Raw genomic sequence first — 23566 nt, 5'->3', positions numbered from 1 at the left:
TTAAAAAAAATTTTTAAATAAAAAGAAAAAAATGAATATGATTTGCATAAAGCTCCATCCCAGGATTTCGGAAGTCATCCTAGACTCCTTCCTATTCCATACCTGTATCCAACTAGGCACTAAGTCTTACCATTTCTACCTTTCTCACATCCACCTCACCATGCCCTATCTCCATCAACATTGCCTCAACTCAGGTCCTGATGCCCTCTCTGGTCTTCCTCATTCTTAACAATATACAAACCAGACATGATTATTTCTTTCTGCTTAAAATTTCAATAGCTTCCCATGGTCTGCAGAAGCATTTCCCAAACTGGTTAGAGTCCCTCCAAAATAAAATATTTGAAGAGGCATCCCCTGGGAATGCAAACTGGTGCAGCCACTCTGGAAAACAGTATGAAGGTTCCTCAAAACAATAAAAATAGAACTACCCTACGACCCAGCAATTGCACTACTAGGTATTTATTTATCCAAGGGATACAAGTATGCTGTTTTGAAGGGACACATGCACCCCAAGGTTTATAGCAGCACTATCAACAATAGCCAAAGTATGGAAAGAGCCCAAATGTCCATTGATGGATGAATGGATAAACAAGATGTGGCGTGTGTGTGTGTACACAACACACACACACACACACACACACACACACACACACACACACACACACACTGGAGTATTACTCGGCAATCAAAAAGGATGAAATGTTGCCATTTGCAACTATGTGGATGGAACTAGAAGGTATTATGCTAAATGAAATTAGAGAAAGACAAATATCATATGACTTTACTCATATGAGGACTTTAAGATACAGAACAGATGAACAGAAGAAAAGGGAAGCAAATATAATATAAAAACAGGGAGGGGGACAAAACATAAGAGACTCTTAAATATAAAGAATGAATAAAGGGTTGCTGGAGGGGTTGTGGGAGGGGGGATGGGATAAATGGGTAAGGGGCTTAAGGAATCTACTCCTGAAATCACTATTGCACCATGTGCTAACTTGAATGTAAATTATAAAAAATAAATTATAGAAGAAATAAAAAAAAAAAAAAAAAAAAAGAGGTATCCCTGTGGTATCTGGGTGGTTTAGCTGGTTTTGCGTTTGACTCTTGATATCATCTCAGGGTCATGAGTTCAAGCCCCACACTGGGCTCTGCCCTGAGCATGGAGCCCACTTTAAAAAAAAAAAAAAAAAAAAAAAAAAGCTTCCTCTGCTTGTATCATTTGAAGAAATATACTGGATTAAGAAAGTTGAGTAGTCCTCTCACTAGCAAAAAATTGAAAAGTCTTACAATGCACAATACTATGTGTTTCCCTACCATGGGGAAGTAAAGTAGAGGAGAGAGCCAATTGGGCTCCAAGGACAAAGTCACAACTAAATGGAAAACATGTTAATATCCTTCAGAATCTGGCCCTGCCTAGCCATCAACACCACCTGCCTTTCTTTCACCAAAGGTTATCATTCACCTCTTACAAACCTTACTTTCCATCTATATAGAACACATTTTAATCCCTCAAAGGGCCCGTTTCCTGCCTCCATTCCTTTACATACATTGTTCCTTCTGCCAAGCATGCCCTTTCCTAACAGTTTGGCTAAAGAACTCCCACAAGTTTTTCCAGACCCTGGTCAAGTATGTTCTCCACCATACTTTGAGTGTCCCTTTACCTTCCAGCAGAGGACATCTCCCATCTTTGTCCCTCTGTATGTGTCAGAACATTTGTCCCACAACATTGGACATACAGACTAAAAACTTAAAGGTTGAGAATGAGGCCAGCACTAAGCAATATAGGTGAATGAATGGGACAGGGCAAGACAAGGGGTGTGAAGAAAGGGTAAAATTTCACAACCAAGTAAATTTTGTCTTTGGCATGCTCCTATACTCATCCCAATGTCCTTTTCCAACTCTCCCAATAACCTCTCCCAGGCCCCTTACCAACTTCATGTAACCCTATACACCTTCCACCCACAGCACTGTGTTCTTCAGTATCAACAACTTCCTCTTCATCAACAGTCATTCTGTTCAGAAGTTAATATGTAAATTAGTTATAGCTTCTCAAAGCTGAAAATCTAAGATAAATCTCTAACAAAACTTAAAAAAAAAAAAAAAAAGTAGAAGAGAGAGGGAATGGGCATTGTAGTTCTAGCATTCAGAAGCTGGCCCACGCAAAAGTCTAAGAGTATTCCTGACTGGGCTTCCCACAAGTGTTCTCATTTCGTCACCACATCCACTCCCACAGTAGCAGCCATGGGTGCTACCGGCAGAAACAGAGTGCCACTGCAATCCTATGGGTCACCCATTCTTCGATCGAAAAGCTTTGTTTGTGGAATATTACTCAGCAATCAAAAAGAATGAAATCTTGCCAGCTGCAACAGCATGGATGGAACTAGAGTATATTATGCTTAGTGAAATAAGTCAGCCAGAGAAAGAGAAATATAATTTCACTCACATGTGGAATTTAAGATATAAAACAGATGAACGTAAGGGAAGAGAAACAAAAATAATATAAAAACAGAGAGACAGAAACCATGAGACTCTTAAATACAGAGAACAAACTGAGGGCTGCTGTAGGGGTGCTGGGGGGCGGGATGGGCTAAATGGGCAAGGGACCTTAAGGAGGGCACTTGTTGGGATGAGCAATGGGTGCTATACGTAAGTGATGAATCATTAAATTCTACTTCTAAAATCATTATTACACTCTATGTTAACTAACTTGGATTTAACTTAAAAATAGTAATAAATTTTAAAAAAAGAAAAGCTTTGCTTGTCTTAGAGACCGCTTATGGTCAATTTTTCATTATTCTAGACAGAAAGGCTCACCAGCATGTTCTCCAATGAACTTAAAACAGTGTCTTTATCCTAGCCAGTAGTATCTTGAAATCTACCCTAGACCATTGCTTGATTTAGGAAAAGGCACATTAATTGAAAAAAATCAATGTTGCCCAAGTATCCTAACATTTCAGGATAAATCTCTAAATGTTAAAGTAACATTCCAGCACAAATCATTATGGCTTATCACCATTTCTGATTTCATAAAAAGTCATGTTTTAGGATGTCACTGCCCACATGTGCCAAGTACTGTGCTAAATGCTGGAGATTACAAAGATTAAACTCCTAAGCTCAAGGAGCCAAGTCTAGTAAACTAGACGATAAGCAAACATGTATCAAACAAAATGGTTATGTGCTGCTATAAAGTAGGTATCGTGGGAGCACGAGGAACAGGGAGAGGAGGGCAAAGGACAGAAAAGACTTCAGAGAAGAACTATCCCTTGATATAAGACCTAAACGGTGTGAAGTTCCTCAAGCAAACAGGCAGTAAAAAGAGGGAAAATAACAGAGGGATGGAATCCAAGCAGAGAAATCACCACATGCAGAAGTACTGAGGTGAGAGGAGGCAGCTGGGGATGGGTTCAACAGGTGATCGCTTGCCATGAGGAGCACTAGGAGGCGTATGGAAGTGCTGAGTCACTACACTGTACACCCAAAACTGACATAACACTGTATGTTACGTAACTGGAATTAAAATAAAAACTTAAAAAAAAAAAAAAAGAAGAAGTACTAAGGTGAGAAATCCTAGAAAATGTCAGGAATACAAGTTACCTAAACTGACTGGGGCACAGGGTGGTCTCTATGATGAAGGGCCTTGTCTGATATGATACAGATATGGATTAACTTGCAGGTGATGGAGATTCTGAACTTTTTTCTACTGAAAGAGACCAAAGGCCATGACACAGGGCCCCATTCCCAATACAATGTGAATGGTGTCTTCTGGGCTTGTACCGCACAGCAGCACTGTGTTCACTTGCTAGACTGTTCACCTCTAAGATGGCAGAACTCATTCATCAACATATATCCAGCACCTAGCCCTGTGCTTGGCACACACAGGACTAAAACACACTGAATAATCAGATGTGCCAACACAATCCTAAGAGCATAACCAAAAGGCCCTAACCAAGCTTCCTTCCTTCCTTCCTGCCTATAAAAATCACAACACGTAGGTGCTACAATAATTGGTAATTGCCACAATACTTTTAAGGCAACATGAGGAAGGGTCATTCACTATGGGCTGCATCAGAGATAAGAAAGGATTCAAGAGAAAAACACATTAAGATGCTTTTGAACCTAACTAAGCAGTTTATCCTGTTCTTCTCACCAAAAACTGAACAGAAAACAAGCATGGGTTAGCTCAAAATTATCCATCAATGAACTCTAAGGCAGTAGTAATCACTATAAAAAGCATATTTTCCTATCAAAAGGATCCCTGAAGTAAAAATCGACTTTAACTGAGAACGTGTTAGGTTAGTCTAGTCGTTCAAATAATTAAGTGCTCCAGACAAAATTAGGCTACTTGCCTGTAGGACTTTACATTTTATTTAGTAAACTGAAACACATTATTATAATTGGCATGTAAATAAGGATTCTATCTTTTATGCATGGAAAAACAGTAAGGCAAAAAAAAATTTTTTTTAAGAGAAACTTTAGGAAATCATGGACAAAATAAATTATAAATGAGCTTAGAAAACTGATGGCTTAAGAAGTTACAGCATAATTAGGGCACCTTGATGGCTCACCTCAACTTGATGGCACCTCTTTGGCTCAGGTTACATATGATCTCGCAGTTTGGTTCATGAGTTCGAGACCCTCATCAGGCTCTCTGCAGTCAGCACAGAGCCTGCTTCAGATCCAGTCTCCCTCTTTCTCTGCCCCTCCCCTGCTTCTGCCCTCTCTCAAAATACGTAAACATTAAAAAGAAAAAAAAAAGTTAAGGCATAATCTAGAGATGAATGAAAAATCTTTGGTCTTTGAAGAACCAGTGACCCACATTTAAAGAAATCAATCCAAAGGCCACAGAAAGAAAATAAAATTTCAAACCTTCCTTTTAAAGATGTAGACACATTTCACTAATCAGTATTTCTAAATGAAAATAAATCACATAAAATTCCACTAAATAAGCCTAATTAAACATATTTTTAAATTTTATAACATGGCCAGGGACAGACAATGGGTAACAGTAACACAGAGGATAGGGGGAAATGACTACAAACACACCCAAAGAGAGAAAGGGAAAGATAAAAATATACATAAAATGTACATTAGCGATACATGAGATTAACAGCTTGAGCTTTTTAGGATGTTGTTCCCAAAGATGCAAAATCATGGTATTTTACTATGAAAAGCCTGAATACAAAACTATGTCATTATTGCCTGCTGCTCCAGTTAAAATACTAAAGGCAGCAATCCTCAATCCCCCCTCTACGTTCCCTTCTCTTCACTTTTCTCCCTCCCTCCCTCCCTCTCTCTCTCTCTCTCTCACACACACACATTTGTTTCGAATATGCTAAATGTTATTAAACCATAACTACATTAAACAAATAATAGTGTGTTACCATTTACTGAGGCTCTTATCCTCACAATTCTCTCCAGTAGCTTTTATTACCTCCACTTGTCAAATGAAGAAACTAAAAAAGGTTAAGTGACTTGAACCCAACCACAGAGCTAATCAGTGATGAGGCTGGAATTTAAAGTCACTTGTACGTGGCTCTGGTGCCCACATTTTAACCCCTATATGTATAACACCCTCTCCCAAGGCATCTTTAGCCATCAGACCGGTATTTTCTTACTGTGCTATCCCAAGAGTAATGTTTAGGTTCAGATACTTTAAATTTCAAGGAAAACATTAACAACTTACATTGTTTGTTTATTTTTAAGTTAACTCTGCATCCAACATGGGGCTCAAACTCATAATCCCAAGATCAAGAGTTCCACGTTCTACCAACTGAGCCAGCCAGGTGCATCTACAGTTCTTTTAAAATAATGCAGATTTTACTAGTAGTTAAGGAAGACATTATCTAACACTGAATATAGCTGAATATCAACCCAGAGTTATACAAAGTACAAATGGTCCCCTAATATTTCCAACGTTATTATTGAGCCTTTTAATTATGCTAGGTTCTTTGTGTGCTATAAAACACCCAATATAACCGTGGAGAGAGAACAGATTTTCATAAATATCTAATTTCTTTCTCCATTATTTACATTGTGGACTCACATCATATATGCCTTTAATTACACTCATTCAACTATCTGTGCTATAGGAAAAAAAGAAAAACAAGAGAAAAAATAACTTTAAATAATGGTGGCAGGATGCCTGCCTTTACATCCTTGTCCCAGAGTGAGCATGCAATGGAGACTATAAATTTGCTGTTTCTCAGCCAATCTAAAGTCCCATTCACCTGTCAAAGGTATCTCACATAACCAATTATGACCCAGCTCACACAAAAAAAATAACCTAAAAGCTGGAGAAATAACTGGCTGTTGGAAGTGAAAAACGGTATGTCAGTCAACAATCAGTTTTCAAACTGATGCCTTCCTAAAGGACTTTTTCAAGGGTAATTTTGACTATATTGGATTTTTACCTTTTAAATGAGAATTTAGGCCCAAAGCCCCCACATAAAAGGTGATTTCATTTTACTCAGCTCTTTAGATCAGAAAGAATTGGGAACCAAAACATTGGTCTTGTGTATCAAAGTAAGTTAATAACTAATGCATTATTCATCCTTTTTCACAAATGGGAAAAAGCAGAGCAACAAGGATGCTGTTAGAAGAAGGCACACTAGACATGTAGTAACTACTCCATGACTTATTTTAAAATAAAATAAAAATAAAATAAAAGCCTGTCAAGTAATCAAAAGCAATCCTTAACGTTGGTTCTCAATAGAAAAAAGAAAAAATGCACATCGAGTTTTGAGATGGGCCGGTAACTAGAACAAAGGAAAGAGTGGAAAGAATACCCTACCTAAAGAAACCGTCTAAGCCCAGATCCTTTACTATGATGCTATCACTTACTCTCCAGACACGTTTCCTTTTCTATAAAAAGAAGGGACTAGTCTTTGACCTATCTGTGACCATTCAGCATTAATGTTTTCCAATCTCACACTTCATTATTTCATTGTCCAACTCACAAACGCCTTATGAAGAAAACAGAAAAAACTAAATAGTCAATTAATCTAGCTTGCTATCAGAGATAGAACTGTCTTTTATACCACCACCCAACAAGAGGTACAATTCTTTTTTTTTTTTTTTTTTTTTTTTTTTAAGATTTTGTTAAGTAATCTGTATACCCAAGGCAAGGCTTGAACTTACAACCCCAAGATCAAGAGTCACATGCTCCACCAACTGGTGCACCCAAATATTTTTATTTAAAATTCCCGAGAATGGGGCGCCTGGATAGCTCAGTCAGTTAGGCATCCCACTTTGGCTCAGGTCATGATCTCATGGTTTGAGAGTTTCAGCCCCGCGTCGGGCTCTGTGTTGACAGCTTAGAACATGGAGCCTGCTTCAGATTCTGTGTCTCCCCCTCTCTCTGTCCCTCCCATGCTCATGCTCTGTCTCTCAATAGACTTAAAAAAATTTTTTTTAATAAAAAATAAATAAATAAAGCTGAGAAAAAGACTACATACATCAGCAAATTCCACATCATATAACCAGGAAATTCTACTTTGCGTAAACTCACTCTTCCCAGAAATTCAATTTCTTACCTAACTAGAATCTGGGTGTCAACAGATCATAGGGAGTAAGTGAAAGAGTCAACAAAAGAGAGAGAAATTTCCATTCAGAGATTGATTACAACTCAGGGGCGCCTGGGTGGCTCAGTCAGTTAAGTGTCCGACTTCAGCTCAGGTCATGATCTCACAGCTCATGAGTTTGAGCCCCGCATCAGGATCTGTGCTCACAGCTGAGCCTGGAGGCTGCTTTGGATTCTGTGTCTCCCTCTCTCTCTGCCCCTCCCCTGCTCACACTGTCTGTCTCTCTCTCAAAATAAATAAACATTAAAACAATGTTTTAAAAAAGAGATTGATTACAACTCACTTAATTCATCGCATCCCACACACACAAATCAACTTTAAACACAGGGTACTTCTTCCTGCATTCTCAGTTCATACCAGCATTAGTGGCCTTTGGTGACAGGAAGAGGTAAAAGATGTACCTTCAAAGAAACCTGCTTCTGTGGAGCTCTGTTTTCAAGTCTATATGGCCTCTTTCCTGGGAGAGATGCCTCGTGGTACATAACTCCTTTAATTTGGCAGTCTTAAAGTTTGCTACCTGAGTTAATATTTTACCACTCAGACCTAACAAAGGCCCCATTATGAGCCTTTTGGGTCTAAGATGTTACCAGATCCGGTATTGGGACATTTCTCTCTGGAGACCTGTTCTATGGAAACTCAGCAATCCGCACCCTCAAGTTTCCTTGAACAGCTCTCCCTTTCCTTCATTGCATTCTTCTCCCTCCTTACTAATTCCATAACATCTTTTAACTCGTGATTACAAACTGCTCGTTTTTTATTACCATTTATTCATGACATTTCACATCACCTCTCTATTTTTAATCTTACTAACACAAATGTTTTTAACTCATAACTTATATAATCATTAGCTACCATTAAGTTCAGGACATTCTACCCTACAGATACCACCTACTTTTCTCCACATTCAATAAGCCCAGAACCTGTTACTTTTTTAAATAAATCTTAAAAGATGTGTTCTAATTCTGATCTTCTCTTATTTCTCTACTCTTAAAATATGAAGTCAACAAAATTTAAGTAAGACTCTAACAATTATTTCCTTGTTTCTTGAATGTTTCCTGGACTAGTGAGATGGGTTAATTAGAACATGGTTTTGGTGACTACAGATTTATTCTCTCCATAAGCCAGTTAGCTTCATTTCACACAAACTATGTTCCAAAACCAAAGATCAAATCCCATCAGCTATCTCTTGGATGCAGATTTAATTAGATGAGCTCTACAGTACATTCAGAATGCATCCCATCACTGGAACAAACTTTCTGGTGATGTATCAGGTACATGTCAGGCACTGGATTATCTTCTTCTAACATAACACTGTGAATTGGTTTAAGAGTACGGGTCTTCAACAAGTGATAAGCTGCTAACTGCTATTCAATTTAGGTTCCATCACAAAGTCTTCCACTTACTACTTATAGTTTAGGTTATCAAGTTTACCAGTGAACAGAATCCAGCATGAGATAAAGCACGTAATCAAGAGCCTTTTAAAATTCTGTTTTTTAGCAACTACAACCATTTTGCTGTCATTCACAAGTATAAAGTTACTTCCACCATCACCCAGACCATTGGGAAAAAATACAGAACAAAGACAGTTTCACAGGATGCCCCCAGATCACTGATCGTAGCCCATCTCCTAGGACAACTATTAATCTTGGGAATAAGGTATGCTCACATTTTAAAACGTTATATTCACAAGTGGTTACAAAACCATGTTACAGAAGCATAACCTGATTTAGTATATGAAATGCCAAGAGGGAAATGGAGAATACAAGTGCTCAGTTAATCCTCAAAACCTGTTAAGGTAAGTATGAGTATTCATTTTTAATTAAAAAAAAAAAAAAAAGTAGATGATGATGATGATGATGATGATGAAGAAGAAGAAGAAGAAGATCAGGAAGTTAAGCAACTTAGAATACAAAGGACTTTGAAGACAGCCAGAACCCTAACTCTGTTACTGTATGTAACAAGCAGTTTCTATTTCCAGGTTCACCATACTAGCTGTACGTGACTCTAAGCAACTTAACATCTCTGAATCTCAAGTTTCCTCATCTGTAAAACAGGGTTTAAATGCATTAATTCATGTCAAGTGTTAAATTCAAAGTTTACCATACAATAAGCTTACTCAGTAACTATCAGCACTGGTCAAACAACTAGTTATGAAAAGTCAAAAATCAAACTCCAGTATGATTTCCCATGTCCATGCTTTCTCTACAATATGTTGTAGCTGCCAACACAGTTATTATCCACCTAAGAATCCATATTCGAACTATAACATAGGCAGGAAACTGATACTACCTAAATGAGAAAACTATTAAAGGTTAACTAAACCAACACAAGTATTTTAGCTCTAACATGTAATAAGCAAAACCAGGTAGAAACTCATCAGAAGATAATGTTTAGACATTCAGGCTTACAGAGCTTTGTTCTAATTACTATAAAACTATTTTTCCTATCTATGTAGTTTATCCTATTTATCTCAAATCAGCTACAAATTAAAATTTTAATTATCTGGCATACCCCAAATAAAGCATCCTGGTTGACCTAGACAAAGAAATCAGCCCTCCTACTACATAATTTGAACACTGCATCAAATCAAAGCCTGTCAACTGTATTTTCAAAATAAACTGCTACTCAATATTTTCATTTATAACTCTACTGCTTATAAATTGAAACAACCAGTGCCATCACTTTTCCTACCCAATGCCTTGTGCAAACACAAGCTTTGCTGTTCTAACGACATTCAAAAATCTCAACTGTCTCACTCTCACCTGATCTAACAGTGGATGATGCAAAGGCAAGGAGAGTAGCAAAAGTAAACTTCCATAACGACAATTATTAATAATAGGCTTACTACCTGAAACTTCCAGTAACTGATCTGCTTAAAAAAAAAAAAAAAAGGATTGCTAAACCAGAATGGGATGCCCACATGCATTTATTTTGGCAACTGTAGCCTATTCCGCAAAGTAACAATCCTCCTGAGAAAAGACTGCCCCATATATTCCAGTGAAACAAAATTAACATATGTGCCTTGGCTGAGGCTGAGTTGTAACCAATGGTAAAACACTTTTAACTATGAAATCACTCTTTAAAAGACAATGAATCAGAACACGTTCACTTTAGCAACAAAGCCTTTGAAAGACAGTATTCATTTTGCAATAATCTTTAACTTTCCTGCATTTCTTGGGTTTTTACAAAAGTCTAACTTCCTGACTCATAGATCTAAAATAGTCATCATGTACACAAATGTTCTACTTATTCAGTTCAGAATCATACGTAGGCAACACAGGATTCTGTTTCTAGGTTTACAACTCCATACCCATTCATTTTGCACTAATATAACCACTAAATATAGCTCTAAGACAGTGACGATTAAAAGGAGTTAATTACGTGAGTGATTCATACCTCCTATGTCCAGACACCAAGATCCAAGGATGTTCCTGTCAGATCTATGGGAAGAGAAAATGATAAACACCTGTCACAAAAGCTTTCCCAACTGGGAAGCCCCGCACGGAGCTGTCAATCTTCAATCCATTCCCTCCGCCACAACCCCCTCAAAAGAGTCCTAACATCTACCAAGCCTAACTATGCGAAGGTAATGGGGGAGATGTTAAGGCCGTAGAGAGCGCGGCCGCGCAAGTACTGGACGAGAGGACCCTGGCTTTTTCTGCGGCTCGCTTACGGAGTCAAAGTGAGAAGCCTTGAGCAATTCAGAAGTCACTTTTCCTCTCTGGGCCTCACTGAGTTACCCGTAAAATGCGGTGACTGGCAAGAAGCTCCCACTACTCGGAGGCTAAGGACGAACTCAAGAGCCCTTCGGCAGCACCCGCAGAAACACATGAAGCGCCCGGCCCTTCGACCACACCATCTCCGGGACTTTCGAAAAGGGCTGGACCACCATCCCTCTCCCAAGTCCCAGCACACACTCGCCGGCCCCGCAGGCAGCGTGTCCAACCCAGGCCTTCACACCCACAACGTGGGTGTCTCCTCCTCTCCTCACCTGTCCCAGACACACATTCCGCGGTCTTAGCGCTCCGCTCCCCACCCCACTCACCTCCCCCGGGAAGGGATGCCGGATTCCGGCCCGAGGAGACGACCAGAAGCCCTCCTTGTACCCGCCACCCCCGACAACACCCTTCACCTCCCTCAACCCCTCGCCATCACCACCACCCACACCCCTAGCCTGCGTCCCGGGAAAGCCCGACCACTCACCCGCCGCCGCTGCGCCGTCTCCTCGCCGGCCTCCCGGCCGAAGCAGCCGAGGGACCGCGGGGAGCCGGGGCCCGGGCCCGCCGCTGTCGCCGCCGCCGCCTCGCCTCAGCCCAGCCCCATCGCCCTCGGCCGGCGCCGGCGGCCGCGGGTCGCTCGGGCTCGAGGCGCCGCCGCCGCCGCGCGCTGCGGCTCGGGGTGAGGGGAGGGAGGCGCCGCGGGCAGGCCCGGGCCGCGCCGGGCACAGGGGCGTCCGCGCTCTCCTCCTCGGCGCCCGCGGCGGCGGCGTGCTGCCGGGGCAGAGCGAGAACAAGGGAGGGCGGCGGGGGAGGCTGGCAGGGGAGGGGGGCGGTCTGCACTCCGAAACGGCCTCCCGCCGCCAGCGACGTCGCGAACCCCCCCTCCCCTCCGCCGTGGCGCCCGGATCACGCTGCGGGGAGAGCCGGCGGGCAGGCGGGCGGGGGAGCGCGCGCTGCGAGCTCGGGACTCCCGCGCCGGATGTGAGGTCACGTGATTGCCTCATCCCCGCGCCGAGGGCGGAGGGGCGCAGAGGGGACGTAAGGGGGCGGGGCCAGCGGAGGCGGGCGGGCCGATGGGGCAGTCCCCGCCCACCTCCCCTTCAGCCCCCTTGGCGGGCGAAGAAAAGAAGGGGAGAAGAGGACCCTTCCAAAGAGCTGGGTGTAGGGGAGAGGAGGCTACACATAGAGGACGGCGTTTTTTTGGCCTGGAGGAGATGGAATTTGCCACCCTGGCTGTGCAAAAACAAGATCATAGTCCAAATTCCCATTTAATGAACAGGGAAACTGAGGACCAGTGAGGGGCCTGGAATAGACTTGGCCAGAGTCAAGGTCGAGCAGGAAACTTGTGCTAGAATGCAGAGGAAGCCAGATCCTAGCTCTAATCCAGGCCTCTTTCATTCCTTAACAGCAACACCTCCCCATCGAAAAACAAACAAAATACTGTAATTCGCCTTTGACAACCGGCTCGGCGCACCCGGCTTCGGGCGGAGGACTGGGGAGCGTACCCAAAAGAAAGCTCCCACGCGCCCACCCCACAGCCTCCGGCGTGAAGGAGTTTCTTCCGATGGTGCTGGAAGCGAATTAAATACTTCCCTCCGCAGAAGCTTTATCTCGGCGCAGAGCCCCGGCCGGATATACAAATCGCGCGTTTGGTTTTCGCGGCGTCCCTTCGGCGACGCGCGCCGGGAGCGCGCCCCGCCACCTGCTGCCTGGGGCTCCAGCAGTCTCTCGGCCCCTAGCCTACCGCGCCCGCGCCGGGGAAGCTGGGCCATTACTATTGTTACTACGCCCTGCGGCTAACAGAACTCTTAGGTGCCTAAACGCGAGAAAGGGAAGGGATGGCACGCGCCCTACCCCTGGTCCACCGCACTTTCGGGATACGTCGCAGGAAGCATTCAGCCTCTGGTTCGAAGCACATGGTGACACTTCTCAGGGGATACTTACTACCCGGCTCCCTCCGCGACATATGGTGACACATCATCTGAGACAGCACACTGCCCCCGAGTTTACGGCGCAGATGTCACCTCCCTGGGAGCCAGGAACACGCTACTCCTGGCCCCCTAAATTGTGTGGTGCTGGACAGGTTCCACGAATTTCCTCACGTGGTGTAGAGCGCCCTGGACCTAGTGAGTCCACATCTCTCTTCACAACCCCTGGGCGCAGTCTCGCCGGTGTGTGTGTGTGTGTGTGTTTCAAACCTCACACTATTCAAATGATTACAGGAGATAAGAGGTGTGGAAGTTGGCAAACTGTAAGAAGCTCGCTAGGTGGGATTGAGCCCTTAAAGCCTCCTCCCTCACCTCTCACGGCTCCTTGGCTCCAGGCTGTTTCCCCTCCGCCTTTAAAAAGTTCAGGTCTCTCAAGTCTAAAAACAAAACCGTGGTGCCAGCACTCCGCTCCAAAGTGCCCTCTCCAGCAGGTAGCTTCTAAGTGCTTCTCTGCCTCTCCTGCTGGCCTCTTAATCAGTGTCGTCGCGGTCCCTCCCCCTGCCCCTCACCACTTCCTCATTTCTCAACGCGTGGCAGTCTACTTTTTCTCCCCACACACACTCCCTTCCCTAACCCTGCCCAGGCAAGAGTAACCTCTGATCTTCCTTTTCCCAAAGTGGGCAGGTACTCCTCAGGCCTAACTCTCTGGATCTTTCTGCTACGTTTGACACCTCAAGATGACTCTCACCTTCTGGAATCTCAATGCTCCTTCGGGTTCCAAGGGCGTGCCCTCCCCTAATTCTCACATTCTCAGTAAATGAGGCCCCTGCCTCCTCTGATGACATCCTTCAGTGACACCAATTGTGACTCTGCACCTTAAATGAGAGCCTCCCCATAAGCTCCTGTCACTCCACTCTTCTGGGGACTACCTCCATCCTCACCGTTTCAACTACCCAATCAGCCATCTCCAGCCCAGACCTCTTTCACAAAAACTAGACCCAAATATCCAGCTGCCTGCCTGGCAGCCCATCACACAGGCACCCCAAAGTCAGCACAGCAGGGAGTGAGCCCATCCCACTAGCTCCATCTCAGCCCCTCCCTCAGCTGTCCACACCACCACCTACTGCCATCAGAATTAGAAAGTTGGGCATGAGTCATTCTTGATTCAGCCCTTTGCCTTATCCAGTAACCCAGTTATCCAGTAACCTTATCTATTTCACCTCCTTAATAAGCCTGAACCCCTACCTCCTACAGGCTCCAGCCATCCTTTGTAGCAGCCTCCTTCAGACAAACTTGTCCTCCACTCAGCCTCCAGAGTGAACTATCTGAAATGCGCTTTCACTGAAAATGCTGCAGAGGTTCCCCAGGCTTCTGGCTGCGAGTGTACCTCCAAGGCATCCAGCATGAACCTGTCAACGCATTAAGGCTTTTGAAAGACCCCCAAAGAGCCCCCCCAGACTTCAAGAAGCAGCCAAAATCCCCAGAGCAAGGCCACACACGGCAGGGCAAGGGAAAACTGTAGGAAGAAAAAAAGTAATTGAATATATCAAGAAATTCCCTGCTACAGACCTTCTGGGTATACAAGGAGAGAATTTGGATACTGACTGGAGGAGATGCTGAGTCACTAGGAAAAGCTTGAGTGTGTTTATACACTGAGGGGAAAGACGGAGCCAGAAAAGGAAGAGAAGCCCAAGAAGAGTCAAAAAAGAGTGGAGCAAGTCCTGAGAAGTTCCGGGAGGCTTGCTGATTTTCCACCCATGATGATTCTGGGCCCAGCAACTGCTCACGAAGGGCCCAGCCCCTCCCTCCTCGATCCTGCTCCTTCTTTAAGCCCCAACCCATGATCACAGCACCAAATAGACAACAGTCCTCCCAGTAAGCTCTAACTTTACCTTCCATAAGGACTGTCTGGCTTCTCCTCCACCCTCAAAACCCCTTTCCTGCTTGCCTCTGGCATTCACCATCACCTCCCCACCAAGATCACCAAGAGGGAACATCCACACATTCACTGCACCCGGTGTCTCTCCCTCATTCCAGCTTTTGGAGAGGGGCAGGGCCTGCTCCTGAGAGAGCCCACCCTTTGTAGGTCCCGTCCTGAGCCTCCCAAAGGTCACACTGTTGCCTACTCCAGCTGATACTTCTCAGACCTTATCTTTCAAGCTGGTTCTTCAGCATTTTTCTCCTGCTCTGGAGACAAGTTTCTCCCAGTTTCCATAGCTTGCTTCTGGAACTACCTTTTGTTTACTCCCTCTCAACTTATGGTGGTGTCTCCTCTATCCTACCTTTCAGTGGTGCTGGGGCCCAGGCTCACGTTCAGGCTCAAGAGTGCACGTGTCTCTCTACACAAATTTTTGTTTGTTTAATTTGTCATCTGTCAACTTCACAAGAATTGTGGGTGGGCTTCACGGGTCTACAAATTCCTTAAACTTCAAAGCAAAAACTTTTATTATAAAAGGAAGAAGTGTAGTTTTCATCAGCTTCTCAAAGGTGTTTGGGACACCCAGAAAGGATAAGAGCACTGACCCACATGCAGTCCCCCGGGGTGACCTCTCCACCATGGCTGTAGCTAACATCTGCATACCTGTAACCCCTGTCTCTCTTCAGAGTCCCTGGGCCATATGTCCCGATCATCTTCGCATGATGTCTCACTCCTACCTCGTAAACTCACTTATCCAAAACTCAACGCTTGCCCTTCTTCCCCAAACCAGCTCTTTTCCCAGGTTTCTTGACTTTAGCAAAAGGCACCCACTGCTCACTCCAGAAACCTGGCAGTCGTTTTTTTCCAATCCAATAACAAACCCATTTCACATCCTTCCACATCTCTCCATTTCAACTGCTATTAGAAAAACCCAAGCCACCTCCATCGCTCACCTGGGATGCTGCCTTAGCCCCCAACTAATTCCCCTACTTTCACCCTTAACTCCTTTCCAATCCATTCTCCCATAGCAGCCAGAGTGTATTACTGTGTGGGACTCGGAGCACAGCTCTTGATGGAGGCTCCCAGTTCACGGAGAATAAAATGTGAGTATCTTTGACCTACAAGGTCCAGTGTTGGAAGTGGCCTGCCTCGCTGTCACTCCTCCACCATCACTCTCCTTTTACCCCAGCTCTCCTTCCCCACCTCACCTCATTCCAACCATAGTTGCACCTTCTTTCAGTTCTGCAAACACACCAAACTCTTTCCTGCCTCTGAGCCTTTGCAAAACCTGTTCTTTCTGCCTCTTCCCTTTTTTCCTTGCCTGGCTAACTCTTACAAATTCAGCTCTCGGTTTAAATGCGTATGCATCAGCTCCTGAGAGCCTTTCCTGGCCACTCATTCTTTCCTTTATTTTCTGATGACCTCCATTTGTTTTCTTTATAACCATTATCACAATTACCTTCAAGTTTATGTATGTATGTAACACCTGTCTCTCCCACCAGACCAGATGAGGACCAGCTGCAGCTCCAGAATTTTTCTAGAAGGAGATTAAAAGTGGCAATCTTTGGGGTGCCTGGGTGGCTCAGTCAGTTAAGCATCTGACCCTTGATATATCACCTCATAGCATGATCTCACAGTTTGTGGAATTGGACCCCGTGTCGGTCTTTGCACTGACAGCACAGAGCCTGCTTGGGATTCTCTCTCTCCCCCTCTCTCTCTACCTCTCTCTGTCTATAAACAAACAAACAAACAAACAAACAAACAAACTGCATTAAAAAAAAAAAGTGGCAATCTTTTTGGAAGAGGAAATGAAGGTTTGTCCTGAGGCTGTGTTTGCATGGCACTTTATTAAGAGTGAAAAAGTCAGTTGTCAATTTTTGTAAATGGGGGAAGGACTTTTGGAGTTATGGGAAGAGACACATAAAATATCCCCTCACGCCATCTCTTAGTGCTGCTACTGGCACAGACTGAGTCAATTTGGTTTATTACTACATACCCAGCACTAGATGAAGCCTGGCATATGGTAGACACTCAAATTTTGTAGTTGGATGAATGAATGAACGAATGAATGAGTGGATGAATTTACAATCTCAAAAATCATCTCTTTCAAACGCCTTTCCTGAATCCCGGGCTAAGAATCTCTCTTCTGTGCATCTCATTCATTACACTTACAACGTTAACGAAGTATCTGTTTAGTGTCTCTATCTTCTATTTGTTTATGTTGTACTCATATTTTTGTTTCTATACTTCTAAATATTTTCATGTGTTATTTGATCATCACAACATTGCCAATACTGAAAGTACCAGTTACTGTTTTCTCTATTTTTTATAGGCGAAGGACCTGGGGAAAATTTACATGTATTATCTCATTTAATCTTGAGAATAATCCTAGGAATTAGGTATTATTATCATCTCTATGGTTACAAATGATATTGAGGAAAGCTTAAAATCTCATCTTACAGAATAGGAAAAGATGTGAAATAACTCATTCAGGTTCCCAGAGCTAGTAAACAACAGCACAGCCAGGATTCAACCCAGGAACTTGGCTCCAGAGCCAACTGTTCCCCAAGATGACCAAATGAAGCAATAGTCATTTGTCCTCTAGGATCCAAATTCTTTGGAATATCTATTTAAGCACCAGATTCTGACTTCCTCATGAGCAAGGACCTAACTAACCCATCTCTGGGGCCTCAGCGCTTAGCTCTGAGGATAAATGATTATCATTGATTTTCACAACCACTATGTCGGACTAGCAATGGAATGGTTATGATTTATTTCCTTTTTATTTTATTTTTTTTATTTTTGAGACAGAGAACAGGGAACAGGGGAGGGGCAGAGAGAGGGGGAGGGGCAGAGAGAGGGAGGTGGAGTATCTGAAGCATTTAACAGCACTGAATTAAATGGAGAGCTCAGACTCTCCATGAGATCCTGACCTGAGCTGAAGTCAGATGCTTAACAGACTGAGCCACCCAGGAGTCCCATGATTCCCATTTTGTAGAAATGAAAAATGAGTTTCACAACTTCACAAGAGGAAGCGACTTGTTTAATTGTCCTTTTGACTGACTCTCACTCCCTTTTGTATTTCCTCTGCTGCTTCCTTAAAAGGTTGGAGGACATGTGTTTAGATTAGAAAGACTTTACCTTAAGAAAGACTGGGGGGAAAACACCACAGCACTCACTGCCTTCCACAGAAAGAGCAGCCATTAAAAGTTCTTTGATTATGACGTTTGCCTAACAAGCTTTCCTTCCTTTAGCTCCTTCTAAGCTATTCTGTCCCCATTTAGCTTGAACCATGCAGGGGTGTGTGTGTGTGTGTGTGTGTGTGTGTGTGTGTGTGTGTGTGTGTGTGTGTGTTAGAACAGGAACAGGGAGCAGAGCTGTGAGTCAGATGTCTAGAAATCAGAGTCCAGGAACTACCACTGACCTGTTTCTGTTGCTGAGCAAAGTATGTAATCTTTTTTGCCTCTGACATGAAAGAAAAGCCAGGGGCCCCAAATTCTTCTCAGGCCATGGTGCCCTGGAATCTAGTGGGTCACATGACACTGAATATTATTCACCAACTCACTGTTTAAGACATAGGGCCCCTGCTGGAGGAGTGCTCACTGACGGCATAGAGCCAGTCACGTGTTAATAAACCAGTCCTCCAAGAGGAAAACAGTCCAGATTTCTAGCACCTGCCAATTTCCTGGTGTAAATACTCCCACTATGGCCAATTTCAGGCTACCAACAGTTTCAGCTGCTCACAAAATTCCTGAAAATTTAGCAATCTGCTCTAATGAGCCAACACAAACCAGCTCCAACACACCGCTGCTTACAGTAACTCCTCATGTGGATGAGGAGAGAGGAAAAATGCAAACAGCCCTTTAAACGATGGTTTTAGGGACAAGACCTACCTCATAGGCTGTTACAGAGAATTTCCCTGTATTTAGATATAATGATTTCACCTCTGCTGAGTAAAGAGCAATTGTATTGAAGAGAGGAAAACTGGGTTCAAGACTTAGCCTTCTTAGAAGTAACATATTTATTTCTTTGAATTTCAATTTTAATGTAAATAATATTACCCACTCCACAGGATAGTTAATTATCTAACAAACACTTATATGGCATTTACTATCGGCCGGACACTGTTTAGTACTTTACAAATACACTAATTTAATCTTTAAAATAACAATGTAGGCTATGATCAAATTAGAGATAAAAGGACCAAAGCACAGAGAAGTTAACTAAGTTCTCTAAGGTCACACAGCTAGCAAATAGTAGAGGCAGGATTTGAATCTGGCTCCAGAGTCCATGCTTTTAGCCTCTAGAACCCCAAGTTGTTTTTATAAACAGAGTTTTATTGGAACACAGCCATGCTCAGTCGCTTACATATTATCTGTGGCTGCTTTTGTGATTCAACAGGAGAGTTGAATAGTCGTGACAGACCCTATATGACCTACAAAGCCCAAAGTATTTACTTTCTGGCCCTTTATAAAAAAAAAAAAAAAAGTTGTCTGTCCCTGCTGTATGATATCCTGCCTCTTTGTATGAGGTGAGACTATAGTCCCCAATCTTGAGCTGGTTCTGAAATTGTATTCTGAGCCAATAAGATCATACAGAAATAATGTCAAGATTGTAACTGTATGGGGGTGCCTGGGGGGCTCAGTCAGTTAAGCATCCGACTTCAGCTCAGGTCATGATCTCACAGTTCGTGGGTTCAAGCCCCACATCGGGCTCTATGCTGACAGCTCAGAGCCTGGATCCTGTTTTGGATTCTGTGTCTCCCCTTCTCTCTGCCCTTCCCATGCTCATGCTCTGTCTCTCTCTGTTTCTCAATAGTAAATAAATGTTAAAAAAATTTTTTTTAAAAAGATTGTAACTGTACCCCATCATTTGTACTATAACAATTGTATCAGTGAAGTAGCATTAAAATGTAGGCTTCAGAAACAAATGGTCCATGAAAATGTATGTTAATAGAAACATGTATCTCCCTTCATGGGATCCCAACATCTCCAGGTTGGAATTATTTTACAGATTCATCCCAACCCCAACTCTTCACTTGGGGAATGCAGTTTCAGGTTTCTGAACTTAATGCTGGAAATCCCTCATGATCATCCCTGGAGTCCCGCAAGCTGATTCCTCTACACAGACATGGGTTTTTTGCACAGCAGAGTCTCTTTTATGGGACTCGGGCCCCAGGCTCACATCTCCACACCTGTCATTCTGTCTCCGAGGAGTTCCACCACACGGCTGTTTCAAATGCCAAGCAGAGCAGCTCCTCAAAGCCTATCACACTGGTCTTCTGTGTAGTCATTAAAAACTTCCCCCGACCTTTGCAGCTACTTCCTGTGAGTCTCTCAGGGACTAGTCACTTGTGACCTATTTTGAGCTGAAACTTCTGGCTACCAGAGGAAATGAAGACCAAGACTGAGCTACACATGGTCAACTGTTTCTTTTGCACTCCTGACACCAAAAAAGACTGGCCCAGTGAAAGGATTGTGGGTCAGATGGGCACCTGGTTGCCCCGCTCAGGTCAGCAGATTTTCATTGCACTCTAAACCATGGGTCAATACCTCAGGATCACTAGAAGGCGGTTTGTTATCTTCCATTTGCTGAAGACAGTTGCTTCCTTAGAGTCATGGAGAAAAAGAACCCGTGTGCTCTCCTTGTTGAGTGTTTTTCCTCAAGGTGGAGATGCCTCCGCAGAATCGGTAAGGTAAGGCGACACGGGCTGAGCTCCTGTGTGCAAGTCCCACTGCCAAAGAATGTCTTTCATAAACATTTCAAAAGTGAGTTGATCCAAAACACACCTCCCCTGTGAGGTTACCTGTAATCTAATCCAGCCTAGGAATCACAGTCCAAACAGCTCGAGGTGCTGCAAATTCCACACAGCTGCGCAAAATGCAAGAGCGCAAGACTTTAAGGTGAAGAACACCAGAAATGTGTCCACATTTCCACACTGTTCTTTGTCACTACACTCCTTGAATGCATTTAAGTAGCCCTTATTACCAGCAAAGACAACCCAAGTGAAACCTCTTGGGGCTTTCCTAAAAAGCCCCTTTACAATTTTTTTAAGTTTACGTGATTACTCTAAGGTATCTTCAAGTAAATTTATGAACTTAATTTCATTTTTATTTTTTATTTTTTTTTAAACGTTTATTTATTTTTGAGACAGAGAGAGACAGAGCATGAACAGGGGAGGGGCAGAGAGAGAGAGGGAGTCACAGAATCTGAAACAGGCTCCCGGCTCTGAGCTGTCAGCACAGAGCCTGACACGGGGCTCGAACTCACGGACTGTGAGATCATGACCTGAGCCGAAGTCGGATGCTTAACCGACCAAGCCACCCAGGCGCCCCATGAACTTAATTTCATTTTTAAAATACACATACTTTTAAAGAAGTCACAGGGACCTAATGATCTCAACTATTTAAGAAGTACCTAAAGCTCCTTTAGGTTCCTAAAATACTTGATTTTATCTCTCCATAAGAAATTATGTGTTCCTGAGGGGTGCCTGGCTGGCTCGGTCAGTAGAGCATGTGACTCTTGATCTCAGGGTCATGAATTCAGGCCTCAAGTTGGGCGTGGAGCCTACTTAAAATAAAAATTAAAAGAAGAAAGAAAAGAAAAGAAATTATGTGCTCCTAAAAATAAAAATCATGCCCAGTCCATCCTCCTCCATAGCAATCCAGATATTCACAGACTAATTTGCAAGCTCCAAGAGACAAGGTAGGGTCATGTATACACCTTTTTATTGCCCACAACATGTGGCCACAGTAGTAGATGGTCAGTAATTGTTATTGTTGACATATAACCTCCATGAAGATAGGAACTTTCTCTGTTTTGCTCATTCCTATAGGCCCAGCGACTAGAACAACAACCAACAGGTGGTACTACTCAAAAAGTATTGAATAAATTAGCCTATATCCTTAAATGCAGGGGAAGGAGGTTTAGAATTCTTACACATTTTTCAATAACTTTGGTGCTTCTTGTAAAAGTCAGGAATCAATCAGAGAAGTGGAATCAGTAGAAGATATACATTGATATATACTAAAAGATTTATTGCAAGTATTTGGTTGATATGATTATGGGGGCTGGCTAGGCAAGGCTGAAATTTGCAGGGCTGGTCCTCAGGAAGGGCTGACCGGCACTCTTAGATGGAATTTCTTCCTTAGGCAAGCTTCAGCTCTACTTGTAAAGCCTTTCAAATGACTGAATTCGGCTCAACCATATTCTTTTTTTTTTTTTAATGTTTATTTATTTTTGAGAGAGAGAGAGAGAGAGGGAGATACAGAATCAGAAGCAGGATCTGAACTGTCTGCACAGAGCCCAACGCAGGGCTGGAACCCACGAAGCTGAGATCATGACCTGAGCTGAAGCAGAAGCTTAACTGACTGAACCACTCAGACGCCCCTCACCCATATTCTTTAGGATATGGTCAATAACATCTACAAAATACCTCCATAGCAACCCTAGATTAGTCTTTAATTGAATAACTGGAGAAATTGCTTAGACAACTTGACACACAAAAAAGACACAGAAAAATCAGTAAATGTAATATACCATGTTAAGAGGATAAAGGACAAAAATCATATGATCATCACAATAGATGCAGAGAAAATATTTGACAAAATGCAATACCCTATCATGATAAAAACATTCATGCCAAAGTTCATAGCAGCATTATTTATATTAACTAGAAAATGAAAATAATCCAAATGTTCATCAACTGATACATGAAACAACAAAATACAGTATATCCACACAATGGAATATTATTTGGCAATAAAAAATGAAATGTGGATACACGTTGCAACATGGGCGAACCTTGAAAACATGCAAAACAAAAGAAGTCCGTCACGAAAGGCAACATATTACATGATTCCTTTTCTATGAATTTTCCAGAACAGGCCAGTCCATAGAGATAAAAAGTAGACTAATGTTTGCTAGGACTGGGGTAAGGAGGGAATAAAGAATGAGTGCTAACCTGTATGGGGTTTCCTTTTGAGGTTATGAAAATATTCTGAAGTCAGATACTGGTGATGGTTTTATAACTCTGTGAATATGCTATAAAACACTGACTTGTGCACTTTAAAGGGTAATTTTTATGGTATGCGAGTAATATCCCAATAAAGATGTTATGTCTAAAAAAAAAGTATATTTACAAAGGGTTTTAAATAACATAATGAGGGCCATGGCTCAGTAGTGCTTTATTTAAACCTTATATTCCTCCAAGTACCATAATTCAATTCTGTCATTGAATTAGACCATCAGAAGGCTCCAAATGGAATCGTATTTAGTGCCTCACAATCACCCTAACAGCATCACCTGAACATTTTCCCTATAGTTTTTTTAACTTTTTTTTAATGTTTATTTATTTTTGAGAGAGAGAGAGAAAGAGACAGAGCATGAGCAGGGGAGGGGCAGAGAGAGAGGGAGACA

General features: G+C 42.8%; 1 protein-coding gene across 3 annotated transcripts in view; it reads right to left on the bottom strand.

Annotated features, from left to right (window-relative positions):
* The window catches only part of ATP13A3 (ATPase 13A3), an 89529-nt gene extending 77249 nt beyond the window's left edge, over window positions 1-12280 (bottom strand). For all 3 annotated transcript variants that reach the window (XM_081796600.1, XM_081796599.1, XM_081796602.1), the window contains exons 1-2: window positions 11787-12280; window positions 10980-11023 (exon numbers count right to left, since the gene is read on the bottom strand). The gene's annotated coding sequence lies outside the window, so the exon portion shown is untranslated. The remainder of the gene's footprint in view (window positions 1-10979; window positions 11024-11786) is intronic.
* Between the last annotated feature and the right edge of the window lie 11286 nt (window positions 12281-23566).

This window comes from Panthera onca, chromosome C2, assembly GCF_046562875.1.
Source record: "Panthera onca isolate mPanOnc1 chromosome C2, mPanOnc1 haplotype 2, whole genome shotgun sequence".
Taxonomy (NCBI): domain Eukaryota; kingdom Metazoa; phylum Chordata; class Mammalia; order Carnivora; family Felidae; genus Panthera; species Panthera onca.
This window is presented reverse-complemented; position numbering and strand designations above follow the sequence as displayed.